The sequence below is a fragment of the Dermacentor silvarum genome, chromosome 6, assembly GCF_013339745.2.
Source record: "Dermacentor silvarum isolate Dsil-2018 chromosome 6, BIME_Dsil_1.4, whole genome shotgun sequence".
NCBI classification, from domain to species: Eukaryota; Metazoa; Arthropoda; class Arachnida; order Ixodida; family Ixodidae; genus Dermacentor; species Dermacentor silvarum.
The window spans coordinates 95652107-95668233 of NC_051159.1; the positions used below are offsets into that span (position 1 = coordinate 95652107).

The window sequence follows — 16127 nt, forward strand, 5'->3', positions numbered from 1 at the left end:
TGTATTCGTATTCCTGAGTTTATTTTTTTATTGTTAGTGTTGAACACCAGCGTTTTGGGCCGGTAATCGTCAGTCGCCCTAATAAATGTCAATCGCACTGATAGAATGATGCAACCAAATAAGTTTTGTGGACGACGCTATTGCTTGCCGTGGTTCACCGCAGTATGGTTGCACACACGTCTCAGCTCCCACGTGAAATATAGTAGATGCTCTTGGAGAATATATTAACGTTAAATTTCACAGCCTCTCATAAAGAGAAAAAAAAACCTAAATGCATGGTAGTGAGTGAAGGAAAGAACGTGGCTCTCTATGACGTCAACCGCCACCATCTGGAAGATCGCTTCTTTCTTCCCCCACACAATGCCTGCCGTCCGCCACCCTGTTTGCGGAGACAAAAGAGCCTTCACACGTTGTGGCGATACGACAGCATGTTGTGGGAACGCACCCTCATTGTTCGACGCAACGAGTCCGGAAAGTTTGTGGCCATCTTCTCCACTTTTTTGTATACTTTGAAACAGACCACTGGCGTCTGTCTTTATCGTTGCGCCAATCGCGAGCTAAGTGCCATTGTTCAGGGGCTCACATCAAAGCTTACTCACCACGCAGTAGGAAGGGAATGGGTAAATTAAGGTGGAGATGTATGTGGCTTAAATTTGGGTAATTAAATATCTGAATAAATACGTAATCAGGCGGAAGGATGCGCACTTTCTCGAGAAGCATCAAGTTCAATAGTTGTTTTCTCTTTACTTTCATGATTGATAAATTATGAGACTGGTTCAATTTTTCCTGAAAAAAAATATTTTTGTCTTGAACGTATTTTGTTCTTTACTTTGCAGCATATTTAGAGCATAGCAAACCACTGAGAAAAAGCCCGTCATATATTTTTTTCTTTATCTCATGAACAAGGTGCGAGTGCTGTCATAAATTGCAAGTACTTTTGTGTCATTTTATTCTGAAGCATACAGAGCCTTGCTCATCTGATGCTCGTTCATTCCGGGAGCACTACAAATGGTTGATTTATTGTCAGTATTACATTATGTAGCGGGAAGGCTGACGCCATAGTAAGCAAAACAATGCCTTGTACGGTGTTTGTGTGTGTGCATGTGCGCGTGCATGTGCGTGCGTGTGTGCGTGTGTGTGTGCGTGCGTGTCTGCGTGCATGTGTGTGCGTAATTTTCTCATGATCATTTGCAAGAGCAATCGCTTGCTGTAAGCCTGAATATACACAGACTCATTGAATATGTACAACACTAAGATTGAACATGTAATAAATGGGGGAAAAAAAGCTGTTGCAGTTTTCTGTAAAATTAACACATGTAATACTTCTAGTCGTTTTTGAATATGTTTATGCTGTCTTTTTGTTTGCATGGTCACATCATCAACTGTAGGAATCACAAGTACATGAGGAAGTAGATAGGCGGTACAGGTTTCGTGTTACGTCAGTGGTCAACACGGAGGTGCTGCCTTAGTTTTCATCGAACCAATATTATACACTTTCATTACCTTTTCTTCTCGTCGTGGATGAAGTTGAGAATGTGGGGGGCGTGACTTCTAGGCATGTCTTGGGTAATTTCGGCACTCATTTTACACAGAGACAAGAAACACGGACAAGGTAGAACACGGGACAGCGTTCGTTCCCAGTTCTCACTTGTCCGTGTTTCTTAGCGCTGTATAAAATGAATGATTCGTACCAATTAGCTTGCGCTCAAACCCTTCTAATTTCGTCCCGTACAGCCTGAGTGCTTTCAAGACAGATGTTTTCAAGATTAAGAAATCGGAGATAAATTGATAGCAATAGATGTTTATGTAAATTATTACTTTAAAAAGTTTCCACTTCCACGAAGTGTAATATGTGGAAACAGTGGAGCTGTGGTCGTTCGGTTTCTGAGATTGTCGCGTATGTTCCTCTTTTTTTTTTCGCTTTTTTTTCCGATTAGCCAAGATTCTTTAACTATATGCACGTTGAAGTCCCCAATGAGGATGAATGGAGTGCTTCTATAGCACTCCGATTCAAATCAAATTAATGAATCAACTATGAACTCTTTTGCGGTCTTTGCTGCTAGACCAGAAGCCAAGTCGTGCGAAGAGCGCGTGGCGCAAACACCTACTATTATACCTCGGTGCCTCTCCTCATCCTGCCTGGCGCGTACTCCGATTGGTCAGCTGCTCTCCTCCCGGCGAGTGGGTCACGTGACCTCTCCTGCTCAGCTCCTGCGTAACGGCGCCGTCATCGACGGCGCACCCTTGACTAAGAACAGCTCCGCTGTTAAAATGAATCGGAGAAAGTAAAGAGACGTACAGTGGGGATACGTGCAACTGAACAAAATCCACTGCGGTAGTTTTTACATTTCACGTGGTTTTGCCTCTGGACTCATCTGCACGCCAGAGAACAATTACGATGGTTTCCTGGAAGCTGTCTTGCTCTATGGTTCCTTCTTATTAAAGTCATGAGTATATGGCCAAATACTAAAATCTTTTTTTGGTGAACGCTCAAACAAATATTTATTTATTTATTTATTCAAAATACCCCCAAAGGCCCTCATTATGAGGGTATTACATGGGGGGGGGGGGGGGGGTCACAGGCACTGGTCATAGATTATACATCATATTAAAGAACAAGACAATATAACAAAAATAATAATAGAGTGATACAAAGGTAATATACAAAATGAGTGACAATTATTTCAGAGAAAACGTTAGTACATATTAGGAGAAGATAAGGCAACTGCAATGAAAAGCAAAACAGCAACAAACATCGAAAACACTTTAAAAGTCCCAAGATAATAATATTAAGATTAGTTGACAAGTCGTGAGCGAATTAAATCTTGAAACTTAGTCAAGTCAGGTTCCGTGGCAATGTCTGATGGTAAGGCGTTCCACTCAGTTATTGTGCGCGGTAAGAATGAATATGCATAATGGAATGACTGGCAGTTAATGCGTTTGACTTTGTATTGATGGTCACGACGTGGAAAGATAACTTGTGGTGACTGAAAGAAATCATCATGAAGTGATGAATGATGATAAAGCTTATGGAAAAGGGATAGGCGAGAAATTTTACGGCGAAGTGCTAAGGTGTCCAACTCAGCTTTATTCTTTAACGAGGTGACGCTGGTGTAACGTGAAATAATCTGAAAAAATGAAACGCGCAGCACGGTTTTGCAAGGCTTCGATGTTACTGATGATATAAGTTTGTTCGGGATCCCAAATGGCAGACGCGTATTCTAGTTTAGGACGGATTAATGTTGTGTACGCTAGTTTTTTAACATGCATTGGGGCTTCTTTTAAGTTATGTTTAATAAGTCCGAGAGTACGGTTAGAAGAGGCAAGGGTAAGATTAATATGATTATTCCATGATAGGTTTGACTGAAGATTGATGCCAAGGTACTTGTAAGTTGTGGCGAGTTCCACAGCGTTGTTATCAAGAGACTAGGTGGTTGGAATTCGTGGCCTATTGGTGAAAGACAAGAGTTTAGTTTTGGAAACATTTAATGGCATTAACCAATTAGAACACCATGCACTTATTGCCTCCAGGTCAGTTTGTAGTAAGTGATTATCAGTGTTACTTGTTACACATCGATAAAGTACACAATCATCTGCAAATAGTCTGATTTTGGATAACACGCAACTGGCTAAATCATTAATATAGATTAGAAAGAGTAAAGGTCCAAGTACGCTGCCCTGTGGAACTCCAGACGTAACATCAGCATGAGATGAGTTAGAATTGTTAACTGATGTAAACTGAGTTCTAGATGAGAGAAAATCGGTTATCCATGCAATTATAGTAGGGTGAATGTTAAGCTGTGAAAATTTAGGTAACAACCTATGGTGTGGAACACGATCAAATGCCTTGGAAAAATCTAAAAATATTGCGTCAACTTGAAACCCAGCGTCTATCAGTGCATGTATGTCGTTAATAAATCCGGCTAGTTGGGTTTCGCATGAGTAGCCCTTGCGAAAACCGTGCTGATACTTGAAAATAATGTTATGGTCTTCAAGGAAGTTGATGACTTGAGTGTGTATTATATGTTCGAGTAATTTACAAATAGTACTGGTTAAGGAGATGGGACGATAATTGAGCGGACAAGCACGATCACCTGATTTGAAAATGGGTATTATTTTAGCTATGCGCCAGTCATCAGGAATACAGCCCGTTGATAGTGACTGGGAAAATAGAGCGGTTAACATAGGACAAATACTATGCGATGTATTCTTTAAAAATTTATTATTGAAGCCTAGATGGTCGGCGCTAGATGACGTTTTAAGATTGCTTAGTAGAGCTAAAACACCAGACTCACTGATGACTATCTCGTGCATTGTGATTCCTACTGACGCCTTTAATGTTGGCAATGAGTTAACGTTTTCATGAGTGAAAATTGTTACAAATGTATCATTAAGAAGTTGAGCACAGTCTGAATCGGGGATAGGAACTCCATTAGAATCAGTAAGACTGATGTCAGTGCGAGTTACAGGATTTACAACGCGCCAAAAGCGGCGAGTATTATTTTTTAGCATGGATGGTAAATCATCAGAAAAAAAGTTATGGCGAGTAGATTTTAGCAATGCCTTATAAGCCTTTTCGCACGCTTTGTGTTTATCATGGGCACTCGCGAGACCAGTCAGTTTTGCCTGCCTGTACAGTCTCTTCTTTTTGTTATTAAGCCGCCGAAGCTTGTTGGTAAACCAAGGAAAGCTATTTTTGCAGGAAATGGCTAACATAGGAATGAACGTGTCAATGAGAGAACTGAGGTTGGCTTTAAAAGGGCCCAGTTCTGTTCAATGAAGCGTGCATGGAAATCATGCAGAAATTGATCTGAAAATGTTGTTAAATCATTGTTAATTGCGTCGAAATTGGCTTTACCGTAACATCTTATTTTCTTTTTGGTAATTGTTCTTTCGCTCACTCAAAAGTTAATGCATCCAGTTATAACATCATGATCTGCGATGCCTTCTTCATGAGTTATGTCGGAAAATATATCAGGATTGTTAGTTAAAACTAGGTCTAGTATATTGGCAGAAGTGTCAGTGGATCGTGTTGGCTGAATAATAAGTTGGGTTAATGAAAAGTCAAGACAAGTGCTCAGAAAAGAATGTGCGGCCGCATCCGTGGCCGATACCAAAGAGTGACGACCAATTGATGTTCGGAAAATTGAAATCGCCAAAAATGATAATTACCGACCTCGGAAAAAGCGCGAACACCTCGCTCAACAGCCGATGATACTCATCGGAAAACGCGCCAGACATGTCGGGTGGACGGTAAAAAACGCCAATGGCCACACTAAATGCTGTACCCTTCAAGGAATATGCTACGGGACATCCGCTTTCCCGATAAAGGAACCTGAAATAGAAGCCACACAGGCGCGACCTGTCTTACTTTCGTAGTGGTCATGCTGTAGGCATCAGATGCATCACTTTGTGAAAGTTTTGCTCAGTCAGATAATCCGCACGGAAACCGACAACGGTGCTGCTTATGATCTACGGCTCCGTTTTGTGGCTTCTTACAGTGAATGTTATCATGGAGTCTGCGTTGTTTATCACTGTATTGAAGGTTATCACTATATTGCATAAATGAAACGCACGGACGTGGGCTCTAGCACTTCATTTTAGAATCAATGTCTAGGCGGCGAAGAAAAATTGTCTCGTAACATCTGTTGTAGCCAGACCTTTCCTAGCAACTTTACATTTGGTTTAGGTCACTTGGCATCGGCAAAATAATAATGGTTCAACGCGCGTTAACCTCCGTCAAAGACGCGCTTTTACATTCACTGATCATACCCAACCAACCGACGAACAAACATGTGTCTACAAATAATCTCATATTGTATACCGATAAAAGCAAGCTCGTCTACATAGAAAATCATTGAAAGATTCTATTCCCTCGCACTTCGCGTTTCTTCCTTCCCCCCAAGATCCTGATAACTGCTTGCCCAAATAACGGTGGTCGGTGTAAATTCTGCCAACAAAGAGGTACACAATTATTCTTCTTGGGCAACCAGTCTGCCCGCTGACTTACTTTTTTCACGTAGCTTCTAAGGCCCAGCAGAGGCCTAGTGACCTTTTAAAGTCACTTGTTATTGTCAACCCCTGTCTTACGATCCTAAAAACTACGTATTTGATCAGAAGGCACGGACAACTGCTCAGATCAGCACCTCCATGTATGTGGACAAACAGCCAATTTCTCCTGTTTGTTTATATAAAAGTGTCTTCTGTTTGCCTCAGCCCAAATATACAGGTTTAAGATTACATAGCAGTTGCTCGCGTTCAAGTTTCATCTAGTATTTCCGCATCATACTGTGGCATTTAAAGTTTACAGCACATTCATTTTTCCTAGTTGGCGATGATGTAGCCGTGCGCCTCACGCAAAGTATCAATCTTCGTTATAATCGGTGGCAACATTGTAATTGCATTGCACGTTAGAGGTATAGTGCCACCTGCATCTAGATTTATGTCACATCGGAATAGTCTCGCTTATCATTTCTGTGTTAATATTGAACTTACTGATACCAGTTGTCCACACCAATGAATATGGTGGATGAAGCGATTAAAGCAGAATAGATTACTGAAACACATGATAAAACACGTGTGTCTGCGCCCGATACAGTCAGTGAGATAAACAGCCTGGATTCCAAGTCTGGATTCAGGCGAGCGCAATGCTTTCAGTAGCAAGCCAGGAAACACGTGTATGAACAGTGTAAACATCACCGCATAGCATGCTTTGCGGTATGTTCGTTTGAAATAATTCAGGCTAAAACACGCCTAAGTTTTCTCGCTAGCAACCTACCATTTGACGAGAGGATTTCCAGAAAGTGACGGTTAGAGGTGAAGGAAAGATTGATGAGAGCAATACATGAGAGAAAGTGACCACGGCTGCCTATATAGACGCACCTTGTAGTTTGTGTTCGTTTGTTGGCATTCTCAAAATTAAATGGGCGTTTCTGGGGAAAACAGACGCATGCGACAATGTAACCACTTCCTTCAGTTCAACTTAACGGGCTCCTTCAAGAATTATTTAAATTCTGGGGTTTTACATGCCATTACCACGATCTGAATATGAGACACGTACGCAGGAACGAGAGACTCTGGGATCATTTCGAGAATCTCGAATTCCTTACCGTGGACCTAAATCTAAGTACACGCCCTCATCGAAATACGGCTGATATGGCAAGGACCGCAGCCACGACCCCGACCTTAGCAGCACAAGGCCATAGCCACTAAGCTACCGTGTGTGGTCAAAACGTAACTAACCACTCGGATTTTGAAGTCAGGAGAGCGGTTTCCCTCTCGCTTTCGCTACCCACCCCACAAGCGCTCTCTCCTTCTCGCCGTTTACTTATTAAGAAAGCACGTGGATTACGGCAGTAGCGAACGTCCCGTTAACGCCTTTCTTTTTTTATTTGTCTTCTTTCTTTAGCACAGCATCTACTTGAGATTATGCGGATTCTGGGCTTTTCGGCTACATGCCGTTGCCACCACGGGCGTAGCGCAACATACAAGAAGTGGAAGCACATGACAGGCAAGCCAGACAGTGAGACAGAAGGGGTGTGCGACGGCAATCCAAGGCATGGTAGCAGACAGATCAGAACTGTTATGTCTCGCGTATGGACCCAAGAACATATTTTGTCCTGGTCTCCGTCATGTAAGTGCTGGTAAGCAAGTGTTGGCGTCACGACGTGTGAAGAAAGGACCAGAAAGTCGGGAGTGGCAAACGTGAGTGTTTTTTGAATTATCAGAGGTCCTTCAGGGCCCTTAACGTTGAAACTCAAGTTGAATGGAATGCTCACAAAGGACGCTGAGTAAAAAAAAAACGAAAAGGGTTAGATATGGCGTAATTACTGGAAACACCTGAAAGGCGAGATGCGAGCTTATCACAGAGAGGCAGAAAAGTAAAAATGCCACCTTATGTGTGCCGCAATTACGGCGGCAGATGGGGGAAGGGGGGGGGGGGGGGGCATGCGAGCAAGAAGAAGGAATAAACAGACGAAGTCGTTTCTGTAAGAAGCGAGAGCGTTTATCTTCTATTGGTGGAAATGGCACATGGCCAGCTCCTCACAAACCCGTGTGCCAAACATCACTGCTTCCCACAAGTGCCACTCCGCAGTATATTCTCATAGAAAGGGACGCAATTAATTAATCTTCAAGAAATGAGCGTATCTCTGCTGAAGTCATCGCAGTAACTGGCTGTGGAAAATGGAAGATGAGCGTGAAGGGAGAAAAGCTGTAAAGAAGTTCACAAATGCACGAGCTTAGCTTAAACAATCGGGAGTATAATTCTGACTTTATGCAAATGAAGTCATGTTGGACGTCACGCAGTTAATGATGACGATCCGGGGTGGAAGCTAATGTAAATGAGGTTTAAAGTAATTGCAGGTGGGCCACGCGAAAGTGGCGTGTGCAAATAGATCGGGACTTGGCTCTATTGTTTAAAGCAAGCCATTCGTTTTCGTTTAGAAAGCACGGCTTTTTCGGGCATGGCGCATTTACGAGAGTTTTACATTCCCAGCAATCCGCTACCTCGCAAGCATGAAAATTAATTGCCAACATTTCTGGCGATAACTTGCAATCGTGAATTAGCACTGAAATACAAAAGTAACAATCCATTGTCAAATTAGCAGTGAAATAAACAAAAGCTGTTTTTGCGTCTGTCTCTTTTGCGCAATCACATTTTAAACGCGAATCGCATTGCGCCAAGTACAGTAGGACGCCATAGGGACGAAACAGACACTGGAAATAAAGCGAACACGAAGTGACACACGGGAGCGCCAACTACCAACTGGTTTATTGTCAGATCATTCTACAGTATTTAAAGCAGACAATGCCGTATTCCGACTGCGTGAACTATGATTACAGCTAAGAACTAAGATTACCCTGTGGCGTCCTACTGTAGTTAGCGCACGAAAAAATGAATGCACACCAACTAGCCAAATCCATAGCTCTTCTACGTGCTTAACCGCTACCAAGAAGCGCCTTTTCGGTTTCCAAAAGGCGAACCAAAGACTGACTCACACATTCGGTACCTATTTTGCGAAGGTGACAGACTTCTTCTACTAGCTCACATGATCGCTAATCACAATGCTAGAGATGCAAGAAAGCTTAACCAAGGACAGGCGTGCAACCGCAGTTCATGCAATACACTGCTCAGTGATAATATGCTGTACCTTTTAATAAACCATGAAGATGGCCCACGTACGCACAGCGATAGAAGATAAAGAGCAGATTAGCTGAATGAATAGAAATTTATTTTCGCTATATTTTTTTATTATCTGAATGGAAAGAAAGGAGGGAAGTCGAATATACAGCCTCCCACATTTTTAGCTATATCGCGCGAGAACACTATAATATGATGGTGCGTCGCCCTGAAGGGAACATCGCATTAGACGACTCTTGCACATGAGAGTGGTTAGTGCACTTGAGAGTACTTCTGCCGGTCTCACTCATTATCGCCGCCTAAAGGCACTAAAATAACGCGTGATGGACGCTCGCGCGAAATAGCTAAACATGCGGGAAGCTGTACGTCCAGCAGTGCGTTAACCCCGTTTTCGACATGCGGAGGCGGAAGCGTTACCAGGTCCTCAGAATTTGTGGGTACCTATAGGGCTATTGCAGTAAGAAAGCCAACAACACGTGCAATATCAGCGCGTAGCAATGACTTCTGCAAGTAGGCGTGTTCTGTTATGTGCTGACGCGAAGATCTTTCTTGATCACGGGCATAGGCCACTCGGCTTCTGCTAACGGTCTGCGGCCAGATCAAACAGTGGCAGCATTTGTGTCGCGTAGACAGTCGAGGAAAAAGAAACGCTGGCGAAGGTCGTCAAACAATGGAATGGCCCCTCCCGATGCAACAAGCAGATGGGGAGCTAAGCCGAACGTAAGGGCCATTGCCCGGCAAGTGACACATCACGCACTCGAGACAGCCAGGATGAAAACATCGGATATATTAGAGGAATAAGTACATAAGGGAAAAGAATACGAAAAATAAATGGCAAAATCGGAATGCCAACAATAGCGACATGGAAATCCCGGCGTAGAGGGTGGAGGCCCATTGCTCTGACGCGTTCAGTGTCTGCGCAGCCTTCCTCTTCTGCTGCCTACCGAGCTGAGCTCATAACCTATAACATCGTGAGGGCAGAGGTCATTAGTCTTTCGCTGGAATTGTGCGCAGGGGTGTTGTGCGCAAGCTGATGGATATCATGTGTCGAAAGAAGGCTCATTGTTAAGCGACCAAAAGCCCTAGCACTCATGGGTGGGCGTGGTTGGTGCGCAAAATTGGCGACTTATAGTATGTGCGTATGGCCTCTCCTGCAACGTTGCACTAGCAATGTCGCCATACAAAAATAATAAAGAAAGCCATACGGACTGATATTAGTTGTATCTTGTTTTACAGACGATGAACGCTAGGCGTGGTCTACCAGCAGCTGACAAGAATATCGAGCCCTTCATAATTTACTTCTTTTTTTTCGGCGACGAGAAATGGTGCGTCCTGAAATTAAAGTGCCTGAGGAAGGAGTAGAGATAGTATCAAGGCCAGGGCTATTCGACCCTATTATTTTAAGGGAGTCTAAAAGCATTATTCTATTTAAAATGGTTTATTTCTATTTAAAATTGTTCATTTAAAATGGTTATTCTATTTTAAATGGGAACATTTCTACATGCGTGGAAATGTTCCTGTCAAAATAGCTATCCTCTAAAGAAGAAAAATTTAAGCAGAGCAGGATTAGTCTCCTATATAATCCACGCTCTGAGCTGGTAGTAATAAATCTTGGTTTTAATCGTCGAAGATGCAGATGCAGATGTAACTACAGGTATTTTCAATAATTGCAGTAATATGAGAAACATAATACGACGCTTTAAAGGACTGCAAGAAATGCATGACAAATGCTTGCTTGGAGGAGTTTTCTAAATTGCTTAATTGAATGTAAATATTTCTACTTTCAACGTCCTCCGAACCTTTATACTGTCTCACCTGGTTACATGCCCGTGTAGAGCATCTACGTTTTCTCAAGTATAATTTGGTTTACCCACCTCATTTAACGACCGAACTCATGCATTCATTAATACAAGTCAGACACGCTGACAAATGCGACAATCAAGGCTTGCACACATATGCACGCATTTCCATTTATGAGCACGCTCTGGTGATCATTCGCAGCACAATTTTTCACACTGCCGCTAACTGCTTATTAATAGAGAAAGCTTCCCGCACCTGCTTTATTCAGATTTTTTATAACATGCAAGGTCTTTATGCTAAATTATATAAAACTAGAAATAACAATTATCTCGGTTCATCGATTCACATCGTCTATTCTGGTATGTTTGTATTTGAATCGTAATATGAAAGAAAAAAACAATTCAGCAGATACATCCTAACAAAACTTAAAGCACTGGTGGTGAAATATATTGAGTCAATCGCGGCTAGCTAAGGTCAAAATTAAAAAAAAAAAAACTAGAGTAGCTTCAACTGGAGGCGCAATGCTAAAGAAACAGCGCAGCTGATGAGCACCTAGCTTCTCCTGATTTGGGCTAGGCTAAGCACTACCAAGTCATCCCCAGCATTTTCTGGAAGGTGTTGATTATTTATCGATGATTGGTTAGGCATTGATTGGCTATCTATTGGCTATCGCAAGGTATTGGCTACGTATTTGGGCTAGGCTAAGCACTACCAAGTCATCCCCAGCATTTTGCAGAATTTATTGATTATTGATCGATAATCGATTAGCTGCTGATTATCTATCGATTGTCTATCACTGACTGACTAACTTAAGTAGTCCCAACCATGTTTAGCTAGACTTAGCCAGGCTCAGATTCGCTAGTTCACAGGGGTATGTGCCATTGCGCTTGGACACTTTCTACACTGCACTACACATTCTTTGTGGACGACTAACGGAAACGCGGCCGGCTTAAACAGCTCCACTATTAAAAAAAAAGAAAAACAGGCATTGTGGAGCATTCTACCTTTCGCAAGACTACGCGACACCCCCCGAATGCAAAAGACGCCGAGGTGCAGCGTAGGTCGAAGCCGGGTAAGCAGGCCGACCGGGATAAAAGCGATTCGCAATGCATGAGGCTGGCGAAGGAAACATATAGAGAAAGCAAACTTCCGTGAGTATCGATTTTTATTCGCGTGGGAAAGCGGGATTCGGCCCAGCCCTCGTTCTTCGCCATCGTCCGTGTCTGGTTGAGGCGCTGGCGGCGCTGGCCGCGAGGGTGCGCCAGCGCCAGGGACCTGAGGCACGCAAAAGAGAGACGTGGGTCCCGCAGTCGACGCCGGCGCGCGAGTTGCGACGCGCGCGCGCAGGTCTGGCAAGTGCAGCGTGCGCAAAACCGCGCTTTCGATTTACACAGTGAGCAACGTAAACGTCAGCCTAGGAATGGAAAGAACACTGGAAAGCGCCCGAAAAATCCTCACCGGATAGCTTTTGAAACTGTCTGCCACGGTAGCTGCAAATGCAAGCTACTTGCCAAAATATGCGCACCGGCGTGATCGACCTGTGCAGCAGGTTGTTCGAAGCGATCCATAGCGGTGAGTAGCAGCCGAGACGAGACCTTTTATAATAACGGCGCTGCGCGCTATGGACACAACGCTAGGGATTACGAAGCCTAAAGCAATGCTGTTAATTCTGGGAATAATATTGCGGCCGAGAGCGGTCATTCACTGGAAGACGCCTTAGCTGTCGTATCTGTTGTTTTATTCAGTCAGTGAATTGTTGACAAAGAGCATGCAAACAATATCGCGTAATAAGTTCGTAAACAAATGACTCTTTTTTTTTTTCTCGCGCGTTTCACCTTCAGTTTGAGCATTTTGTTTCGACTGTTCTGCTGTATAGCGTCGTCTTACGTGTAGGACGCCGCAATATGATAGGCATTTCGGCTCCCTCAAACTTCGATGCCCAGGTGAGAAAATATTGTCTAGGTAGCTGACAACGTTTCTTTTTTACTCTTCGATTAATGTTGCTGTAACCTTCGTACAACCAAGTTAGTTCTACTGTGCCGTCCACCTTGACTGCCGCGTTCTGATGGCATAGAAACTAAGAATCACAGGTTTTTTTATCCTAATTTCCCGCTGGAAAACAGATCTGCTTCTGGATGAGCAGCAGGAACAGCCGGCCACTGATTACCGTCGACAGCACTTTGCGAGGCTGTTGCGAGGACAAATGAAAACTAACGCTTTCCATTCAACTCTGTTCCCTACGTCTGATAAGCACAATGGCAAGCACATGGTGCAATTTCATGATCATCCCTATGATGCATTGGACACTGAGGACAAGGACATCACCTAAGGTGAGTCTAGGCTTCACTTATTCGATTATATATAAAATCTTTTTGTAAATACTTATGGAATGTTTAATTATAATAATTATAAATTTAATTTATAATAATTGAGACTCCGTCTGCATGTTTCTGAAAGGAAAAAAAGAAACATATTTGACTGCTGAAATATGTATTGCACAACTTTGACTTGGCCTTTCTGTAAAAAAATATACCTCCTACTGGTGCAAATGAAACGACAAGTCAAATAAAAGCTCAGTGGTCCTTTTTTTTTGCTTTTATAGAAGCCGATATTAAGCTTTTGTCTTTCAGGAAGCAATGTTATTTGCCGTTTATATTTAGTACGCACGCTGATAGCACAAATTTGAACACTGATACGTAATAAGCGCAACGTAAAAACGATGTGTCTAGGTAATTTGCTGCGAAAAACCGTTTGTCAGTTTAGGATGCGCGCTATCAGTGTTTTACGTTTCCTTGCCCTCCGCCAATAAAATCGCTGTTTTAGCACTTGTTACATTTAATAAATAGATAAGAAAATCTCAACAAGATTCTACATTATTTACGCAATGAGACAAAAGTCCATGCTGGATATATTTGTTTCATAACAGTGAATATGAGCTTAAATAAAAAAGCTTGAATGTGCAAAAAAAAATGCGGCGAAATATCTCAGGCATGGAAATAATGTACGGCCACATTTTTTGTTATTTTAGTATTATAAGCATGATAGCATTACATAAGGCACTTTAAAGTGTTCTTGTTTACTTACAGGATGCACTTAAGACAGCAAGTACACAATATAATGCCCTACAATGCTGAATGCCTGACTGGTACTAAGGCAGCATACAAGCTTGTGAGTTCCCGAGGATTTGCCTGACTACACTAGCCTCGGAAGCCCGTACTTCACCGACGATATTGCCTTCACGAAGATCTATAGTTGCATTAAGGTAATGGATTTCATGTGGCTCTAAAGTTAGTTACTAGATCGGCTGCTTTCTATTTAAAGTGAACATCACTGTAGTGAAGTTAAAAACGACAATGTTCGCTTACTTCAGCTCTCTATTGAAAGCTTTTCACATAGTTGCATCTTATTGTGGTAATATGATACACTGAAGTCATGCGAAAAAGTCCTGTGGTATTGTATCCCGACGCAGCAAACTCCACGTGACATGCTATGCTAAGAATTTCAGTTAAGAAACTTCCGTATTAAAGCCGCGTTCACGAAAGGCTCAATCACACGAGAATTGTTTGTAAGGGCAGATTTCAGCCAATCGTGATATTGGACATATTAGCCAGCCAATTGGAGAGAGCACAAAAAAGCAGTTTCAATTTGGCGCCAGGAGCTAAAATTGTGACGCTGAATGAATTCAATTTAAAACGCTCGCTGCGCATTAATCAATACCTGACCTCACATTGTTTTGCCATTCGTCTTAATGGAAGTTGGCGCAACTCGTAAAGTTGTCCTAAATGTTACAGCGAAGGAAGTGAGAGTTGAAAAACTTTGTGTTCTCGCGCATATAGATTTTTGTCCAATTTGAGAGTCTTCTTATATTGCATTTCTCAGGAAGTGTGCCTGTGCTAGTCCTCCATTTTTGTATAGTTTCTCTATCTTTCCCATTGTATAGTGGCATGCGGGGGCCCTAAACACGTTAGGCCTATTAAAATTAGCGTAAACCTGCTAATTTCTGTGACAAGGTGGTGTTAGTGCATAACACTGGGTGACACGTCTTTACTAACAAAATTATTACAGATGCCTGCTTTCATTATTACAGACACAGCCGATAATAATATTTTTCAAAAAGTAGTTTGTGAGTGCAATACTATTGACTGAATCAGGAGTTCTAGCGCCATGAAGGCAAATCAGACTTAATCTTCGCAATCTAAAATAGCTTATAGATCCTGGTAGCTTACAGGGAGTTCTTGACATGTAGCATCCCATCACAAAGGAAGCAATCCGTCACTGGAGGCTGCCCATTTATTATCCTATGTTCCCAGAACACCCACAGCAGGCAGACTTTGTGTCTCATAAAGGATAAAGATGATGTCAGCACGCAGTTATGGCAATGAACTGGAATTTGTCGCTGATGATACCTGTAACACAGTTAGCAATTGACCTCTATAAACTTTTCCTTACATTCCTTGGACTCTGGCGAACCGTCTTCGCTAGATTAAACCGTTACGAAGAGTGATATCTCATTACATATTACTATACAGCAGTATGACTGTTCTACTGATACATCAACATTCGGTAAAAGTTCATTGCCATGGTAACATTTATCTCTGCACACCGTCTGTTTTCAGGGTTGGCTGACGATGCGAATGACCTACATCGGATGGAAGCGATGTCATCGCGTTGGCATGCGATGAACGTGTGGTGGTGCCAAATGATCACAATGAAGATAGTGATACCTACGTTTCTTAAGAAAACAAGTAAAGATTCAATAATGGGAACATGCAGCCCTATTCCCCTTCCCTTCGTTCCTTGTTATATTGGTTGTGTGGTCTTAAGCGCCATGCTTTCTATAACGCGCTTTCAATATTTCTAAGATGGAGAGTCGCTGATGAAATGCTTTTAGGGCGTTATTGCTTGCACTGGCAAATTGCAGCAAGAAAGAAGAGTCTACCGCCAGCTGTTCTGTACTGTACCTTGTTGACTTCTTAAGCGGAATTTCGACCAGATGCTAAAGAAAGTTTCAACTAGGCTACACTACACAATTATATTGGCAAAAGCAGATTACCTGCTTTGTATCATCTGCATAAAATGTTTGTGTGCGTGCTCACATTACGTTTTTATGTCCATGCTCAAAGCTGCTAGGAAATACAAAATGGCAATTTTCTGCATCATTGCCTTTTCCCGTTGGTAGAACCCA

At 42.5% G+C, this 16127-nt stretch overlaps 1 long non-coding RNA gene across 1 annotated transcript; it reads left to right on the plus strand.

Moving 5' to 3' along the window:
- The first annotated feature begins 12270 nt into the window (after window positions 1–12270).
- Window positions 12271–15823, plus strand: LOC119455112 (uncharacterized). The gene is made up of 4 exons (XR_005192788.2): window positions 12271–12514; window positions 13066–13272; window positions 14029–14204; window positions 15559–15823. It is a non-coding gene; the product is annotated as an uncharacterized LOC119455112 (long non-coding RNA).
- Window positions 15824–16127: the final 304 nt, after the last annotated feature.